Genomic DNA, 8178 nt, shown 5'->3' with positions numbered 1-8178 from the left:
CTGGGAGGTGAAAATTTCACAGGGATGGCAACAGATCCAAGTGCTTTGGTTTCAGCCGATCTCCAAGGTAAGGGCTGCTCCAAGCAATCCCCTATTAAATATCTTTCATTGAATCGCAATTATGTTTTCATGAGCGGTAGCAGGAAGCATCTGGAACAGCTGTCTGCTGGCAGGCACGAGAGTTGTGGGCTGGAAGGCTACATGTCAGCCTCTTCCTTCAATGACCCGTCCTCAACGAGCCTCAAGGGGCTGCTTGAGGAAGATAAATCTGAACACCTGCTCTCGTTTGTTCTCTGCGCCCAAGACGGCAGCCGGGTCAGAATGAGGATGTAAGCACTGGGCAAGGGCAGGTTTTAGAAGAACGAACGCACACAGGCCTCTCTGAGAAGTGCCTCTCGGCCCCGGGTGCCGCAGTCAAAGAGGAATTCAAGTTCAACAGCTGTGGGGTGTGTGGCCCTGCATTTCAGATCCTAATTCACAGACATTTGGGCCTCTTCGACACTCAGGATACACTTGCCCTCTTGTTGGCATAGATATACTATTCAACTCAAGTGCCTGGCGGAATACAAATATTTGACTGGCTGTTGTAAGGTCTGGAGAATTACTGGCGTGTTAATATGTTCTTTTAATGGTTTTTGAGGATACGAAAGACTATCTTACAGGAGGAAGAACAATTATCCCCTAGGATTAGAGTTAAGTAAGGTGACTGAAGACATAGTTCATGGGATTTGAGTTAAAATACAAGCAAATGTGCTGATTGCTAGCTCTTGACTGTTAAATGGATACGTGACTGAGGGAGGCTGATAAATCTCCTTGGGGAAGGGAAAAAAGGCAGTGAGTTTAGCAATGGGATTGACCCCTTGCCTGCCTTCTATTAGGAGAATAAGAATAAAAACCTCTAAAGAGGTCTCTTTCGGCTGAGATGCTATGGATGTACAGCCTTGGAGCAAAAGGGCAAGAGATGCAAGCATTTTTGTTTTAATAGAACTTTATTGGAATATAATTGCTTCACAATCCCGTGTTAGTTTCTGTTGCACAACAAAGTGAATCAGCCATGTGCATACATATATCCCCATATCCCCTCCCTCTTGAGCCTCCCTCCCACCCTCCCTATCCCACCCCCTAGGTCCTCACAAAGCACCGAGCTGATCTCCCTGTGCTATGCAGCTGCTTCCCACCAGCCAACTATTTTACATTCGGTAGTGTATATATATACTGATGTTACTATCACTTCGCCCCAGCTTTGCCCTCCCACCCCATGTCATCAAGTCCATTCTCTATGTCTACTTCTTTATTCCTGCCTGAGATGCAAGCATTTTAACGTGGTGAGCATAGCACCAAAAGCAGTGAGGCCACATGGAGATGGAAAGTTCATGGATGCATTTCCACGATTATTCTATATATCAGAACAGTGCTCCCAAGGATGTTAAGCACTCTCCTTCAAATATTCACCTTCAAGAAGGCTGCCCAGGGCTTCCCTGGTGGCGCAGTGGTTAGGAATCCGCCTGCCAATGCAGGGGACACGGTTTGAGCCCTGGTCCGGGAAGATCCCACATGCCGCGGAGCAACTAAGCCCGTGCGCCACAACTACTAAGCCTGTGCTCTAGAGCCTGTGAGCCACAACTGCTGAAGCCGTGCTCCACCGCACCGAGAAGCCTGCGCACCGCAACAAAGAGTAGCCCCCGCTCGCCGCAACTAGAGAGAGCCCGCACACAGCAACGAAGACCCAACACAGCCAAAAATAAATATAAATAAAATAAATAAATTTTTTAAAAAAAGAAGCCTGCCCAGATGATCCACCCCTTCCCCTGATTTTTCCTTTAATTTCCTTTAAGTGTTTATGCACAGTTTGTATTGCATTCTCCAACTCCTGGTTTTATGGAACAGCCCGTATAGGTTATACAGCCCAATCCCCATAAGCTAGAGATAAATCTATGAATAATTCTCATTTATGCATATGCTGCTTTATCATCAACATTGCAACAGATATTTCCTAGTGCCCACTATTCTGGGTACTTGGAGTGGGACTTCATGAAGTCATCCACTATTCATACCTAAACTATCCCAAAGTGGACTCCTGCTTCCCCATCGTGGCCGTACTACCCCACTGCAAGCCTGCGTCTCCAGCAGCCTTCCTCATCTCAGTAAAGAGCAGCATCATCCTTCCAGATGCTTGGGCCAGAGTCTTGGAGACATCCTTGGTAACATTTCCCTCCTTACCTCCAGAATTCAGTCGGTATCGGGCCTGCTAAGTTCCCCACCAATTCTCTCCTGGATGGCTCCCATCCTCTTCTAACTGGCTTCCCTGCTTTTGCCCTTTGTGCCCCCATTTTAATTTTCCAGACAGTCGTCAGAATGATCCTTTTGAAAGGCAAATCAGATTGTGACTGTGCTCAGCATTCACCAATGGCTCCCCATCTCCCACAGAGCAAACCCCAAACGCTTACAATGGCCTGTAAGGCCTGTAAGGGCTGGACCCCCTCCCTCCTAACAGAAACCTCTAGGATTGCAGCTTCTACTGCTCTTGGCCGGGCTCGCATTGTGCTGCAGCCACACTGGCCTCCCGACTCTCCCTGGAACATTCTCCTCCTGATATCCAAGTCGGCCCTGCGGTCCCTTCAAGCCTCTGGAGCCGAGTAGAACTGAATCCAGCACATGGTAGACTATCAACAGATAGTCTTTAATGAATGAAAAAAATACATCTTCTATCCCTATATAGTTCATAAGCTCCTGAGGGGCTGCATCTGCTAACTATGCTACTCCTTTCTAGAGAAGCCTCGGTAAGTGCTAATCCCAAAATATTTATGCAGAGATTCTAAAACTGATTCCCAGCTAGGCAGACCCTGGTAGAAAAAATTCCCAGACCTCATTCTTACACATCCTGCTATGGAGAAAACAGTCTTTCTAAGACTGTGTCAGATATGCCCAGGCCTGGGCAGAATCAGCTCCCTGGGACCATTTCTATCTCACCTGGGTATTCAGTTCCCTGTTGTTAAGTTTACATGGCTCAAGAAAAAGCAACCTTTTTGCAGACTTTCAGGAACTGCCTGGTTCTTTCCTGTTTTGTTTTGTTTTGTTTTTTTGGTGTACCCATTCCTAACTCTTTTTTTTTAAATGTGGAAATATATATATGTTATATATGTATGTAGATATAATACATGTAAGATTTACCACCTTAATCATTTTTAAGTCTACAGTTTAGTAGCATTAAGTACATTCACACTGTTATGCAACCAATCTCCAGGACACTTTTCATCTTGTAACACTGAAAACTGAAGCTAGACCCATTAAACAACTCCCCATTTCCCCCTCTGCCTACCGCCTGGCAGTCACCCTGACATTTTCTGTCTCCATGAATTTCACTCTCTACACACCTCAGATACATGAAATCATACAGTGATGTGTCTGGCTTATTTCACCTAGCTTAATGTCCTCAGGGTTCATCCATGTTATACCATGTGTCCGAATTTCCTTCCTTTTTAAGGCTGAATAATATTCCATTGCATGTATAGACCATATTTTGTTGACCCATTCATCTGCTGATGGACACTTGTGTTGTTTCTACCTTTCGACTACTGTGAATAATGCTGCCGTGAACATATGTACAAATATCTCTTCAAGACCTTGTTTTCAGTTCTTCTGTGTATATGCCCAGAAGTGGGATTGCTAGATCATATGTTAAAGAATTAATTTTAACTTTTAAGTTTTTGGGGAACTGCACCTGTTTTCCATAGTGGCTGCACCATTTTATAGTCTCACCGACAGTGTACAATGGCTCCTGAACTCTTTTTATAGTAAGATATGTTTCCCCTCCAGCAAGTTAGAACTGCTCAGAGATGCCTAATAGTGCTAAACATTCCAGCTCCTTCCAATGCTTAGCAACCAGGAGGCGAGTGGCCCCCACCGAACGAGCGAGGGTGTGTGTGGTGGTGCTTTTCCCTCTTTCCTTCGTGCCTGTTTTGAAACGGCTTCCTTGTCCTTCAATTAACATGCAGGCTGAGTGGACATCCGCGGGTCTGCCCTACAGACAGAGGGCAGTGGGCAAGAGCCAGCACTGTTTTGGGGATGATCAAAGCTCTGCTAATCCCTTGTAATCTCCTAATGTAAAGGGGACATATTTCCAACTTGTGGTGTCTTTGAAAGATGCCCCCAAGGTTGGCACTATCACTTTTTGATGAATTGGGAGACTTGGAGTGGTGTGTGTGTGGAAAAGCCAAGAAGACGGCCTTGAGTCTTGTTCGTGCATCAGGCATCTCTTGCAAGGAGGTCCAAGGGTTTCAGACCTCGGGGACAAAGAACCCAAGGAGTCAAATGAGGAGGAGAGTGCCTTGAAGTCATGCAGAGGAGTAAGTGGGAAGGACCCTGGACACCTCCTGTGTGTCACCTCATTTATCGGTGGGCTGGGAGAACCGGGCCTTAGTCCTCCTGTGTGTCTCCCCTTCCATCATGCTGCCTTCTCTGCCCTCCCCCACCCAGTGCATTCTGTCTTTGGTTTTGTCTTGGACTGTTAATTTTTCATCATCCTACCAGTTGGTGTTACAGAGCAATGTAATATGGGGACATGTGTTCTCTTAAAAATAATATTTATATAAAAATAAGAGGGGATAAATCTTCTCTTAAATGGGGATTTTAAAATGATAGGACCCTCTCACCAGACATGAAAAGGGGAAGAGCTAGTGGGAGAGATGGTTAAGAAACTCTCAATGACCTTAAGAGGCAAAATGATGGAACGTGATGACCTAAACCAGGGGTCAGCAGGCTTCTTCTGTAAAGAGTCAGATAGTAAATATTTTAGGCTTTGGGGCCAAGAGGTAAAAAAATGAGGAAATTGTATACTTACATATAACGAGAGAAAACAAACTGTCACATTTTTTATGGACAAAATTCAAAATATAATAATAATTGAGCTTTTTTTTTTTTTTTTTTTTATAACACCAGTCTACTAAGGAGAAGAATGGAATTCTTTTCCTTTGGGACAACATCTTGCTTAATTGAAGTTCAAGGTCAATGTTCCCTATCACCAAATCGATTGCAAATGTCCGTCTTTTTGTAAAAAAGCATTTACGGCAGGCGGTACAGAAACAGGCAGTGGGCTGGGTCTGGCCTGCAGGTTTGCCATCTCCTGCCCAGGCCAAGAGGTGGGTAATGAGCTACTGACTCACTATGTGCAGTTTTCAATATTGCCTGGTAGCTTATAAAGGCACAAACATCTGTCTTTTGGGTGTATCATTAATGTTAGGAAGACACGCAGGGCTGTTTTCTGTCCTCTGCACTCTAGTCCGTGGTGTAAATGACAAGATGTGTCGTCTTTTCTCATACAGAAGAGGATGCTTCTGACCCAGCAGCAGTTGTCCTTCCAGGAGTGGCGAGGAACCTGGGTTGACCCTCCCCAGTCTCCCCTCCTACAGCTGGGACCATTTCCAGCCTGACCAGTTATGTGCCCTAGTCCTAACTTTTATTGAGTGATGCTCAATAAAGATTTGGTGATTTGTTCACGGCCGGTAGATCCCATTAACTTGCTGTCTGTCCCATGAAGTATTATTATTAAACAACTGAACTAATGTTTGTCCTCCTGTAAACACGTGTGCACATTAATATATTTACACACAAATATACATAAACAGATTACCATGATTTCTCCAGGAGGTTTTACCACTGAAAATATTTTAAAAAGCAATGGAGGGCTTCCCTGGTGGCGCAGTGGTTGCGCGTCCGCCTGCCGATGCAGGGGAACCGGGTTCGCGCCCCGGTCTGGGAGGATCCCACGTGCCGCGGAGCGGCTGGGCCCGTGAGCCATGGCCGCTGGGCCTGCGCGTCCGGAGCCTGTGCTCCGCAACGGGAGAGGCCACAGCGGAGGAAGGCCCGCATACCACAAAAAAAAAAAAAAAAAGCAATGGAAGTGAAAACAAAGCAAAACACCAGTAGAGGAAACATTGTAGAGGCTTTAGTTTAAAATCTTAATTACTGTCCTAAAATGCCATTAACATATGTATAATTCAAGTTTCAATAAGTGTTATCTTTAAATTAGAAATGGTTTAACAAATATAGAGAGCCCAGCCTTTATCAAATTACGTTTTAAAAAGTACTCTGTAAAGCGGCATGCAGAGGCAGTAACTGTGGTGTGTTTACCCCAAGTAAATATTTACCCAGGAGAAAGGGCCTGTGTATTGTTAAAGATACCGTTAAAGATATGATTCTTCACCTCCAGCGTTCCTGACCAAGGCAAAGGGGACTCTCTCCACAAGAAAACTGCCATAGCTTGTATCACTCTTTAATACTCAAAGGATTTTCAGAGGGAGACCAGATTGATTGAAGCAAAAAAAAAAAAAAAAAAGGTAAGAAATCACAAATTTATTTTGTGCCAAGTGAAGGGGTTATTCTGAGTCCTGCCTTTGTCAAATGGTGGAGGTCGGCTAGCAGCCAGGCCTGTTAATTCATGAGCTAGACGCACCTCTATATTCCCAGGAAAGCATTTGAAGTGAGCAGTCTCAATAGCTGTGCTCTCATCAGCTTGTGTCTTTGTTAATCACAGGCCAAGAGTAGAAGAGGAGAATTGTATAGACTCGGGAGACTGGGACAGCTGAGAAAATCACAATTAAAAAATCACTGACATTTATGTAGTAAGTCCTTACTGGTTTTCCATTATCGCATACATTATCTCCTTTAACTTCAAGCAGTTTGGGGGGGAGGTGACCACCACCACCGCCACCATCTTTATCACATCACCATCATCACCACCCCAGCATCATCACCATCACCATAATTATCATCATCTCCAAGTGGAAGAAGGAAAGTGAAGATTCTGAAGGGTTAGGTAACTTGCCTAAAGTCAAGCTACTAGTAAGTTGAATTAGGTCTTTTGAGTCCCTATATTTTGCTCTTTCAGCTATGCTATCGTCCCTCAGTTTGGAAGTCTGAATGGTAAAAAAAAAAATCAAAGATTTACAAACATGGGTGGCTCTAGAATTTTTGGATGCCAAGTACTTAGTACAGCAATATGGCCAGATAAGGGGTCTGTCCTCCACTGGAAACTGTTTGCAGCGTAAGCATATGACTTTTTACTCAGATTATAGAGTTCAAATCATTCAAAATAGCAATGTTTTCTGAAAAAGCTTTTTGTCATGCTTTATATTGGGACTCTAAATTCTAATTTATTTTTTAGTCTTTAGAGATGCTAATGGAGATTAATAGCGGGCTGAGGCATGCCCCACCTCAAAGACCCTTGGCAACCCTGAACATATAAACCAGAAGTTGAAGGAGAAGAGATTGTTTTTTGTAATATTTCAGTCATATAATTTATCTGAAAGTGGTTAAAAGTGCCTTCTACAAATCCTATCTGCATACTTGATTCTTTTACACACTTTTCTTCAAATGCCATTCTATCAGTTCGTTGTGCTGTTATAAACAGGAAGGAAAATCCCACCATAGAACATGTTTTCGTATTTACTCCCTCTCAGAGTTTCCTGAATGCCAATTCATAGACAGAAAAAAAAATATCTTCAACTGCTCAACCAGTTGACTCAATTTATGATCTGAAAGTCAAGTTATTTTCTTCCTGGTTCTCGGCTCATCACTTCTTACACTGCATGGGCAGTTTAGAATGACGTCGAGAGGGAGACGAGACCAGCCGGTGTCCCCCTGTTGCTGTTTGAGCTGTACAGTATAAACACTTAAACTTTTAACTCCCAGTGATCCAAAGACTAAGAAGGAAAGATTTGCAGTGAAAAGATGGCACCATAACCTCGTCACTTTCCAGAAGGCAGCAACTTGTTTTTAGTTCTCTTTATTTTATTTAGAAATAATTATTTCCTAGGGTTAAACCTCCTAATACAGCAGAGATGACATACCCTCAAGATCTTTTCTCTGTTTACTAGGTTATCTATTAATGACAATCTTTACAAAGCTTGACACAGTGTTTTCTCTCTCCCTCAGTTGGGAAAATACACACCTCACCCTGCCAAAAGTTCACATTTTCCTCACTTTTATATTTTAACATCTAGAATTTTTTACTTGTATCCGTCATTGATCTTCAAGTGTCTTCTGCTTGAAGCCTCTGTTAAGCAAGTTGAGGCATGAAAAAGCATAAGATATGGAAAGTCCACACGTGAAAGAATGACGATAATATAAATTATCATTAACTTGCCTTCTGGAGTGAAGGTGGCCATTATACCTGTATTT

At 43.5% G+C, this 8178-nt stretch overlaps 1 long non-coding RNA gene across 1 annotated transcript; it reads left to right on the top strand.

Moving 5' to 3' along the window:
• Positions 1-6605, top strand: LOC129391504 (uncharacterized). Its single transcript, XR_008615712.1, has 3 exons — positions 1-67; positions 6209-6335; positions 6533-6605. It is a non-coding gene; the product is annotated as an uncharacterized lncRNA (long non-coding RNA).
• Positions 6606-8178: the final 1573 nt, after the last annotated feature.

Source organism: Physeter macrocephalus, chromosome 18 (assembly GCF_002837175.3).
Source record: "Physeter macrocephalus isolate SW-GA chromosome 18, ASM283717v5, whole genome shotgun sequence".
NCBI lineage: Eukaryota > Metazoa > Chordata > Mammalia > Artiodactyla > Physeteridae > Physeter > Physeter macrocephalus.
Note: the sequence above shows the minus strand (reverse complement) of the source record. Positions and strands in the feature narration are given on the sequence as shown.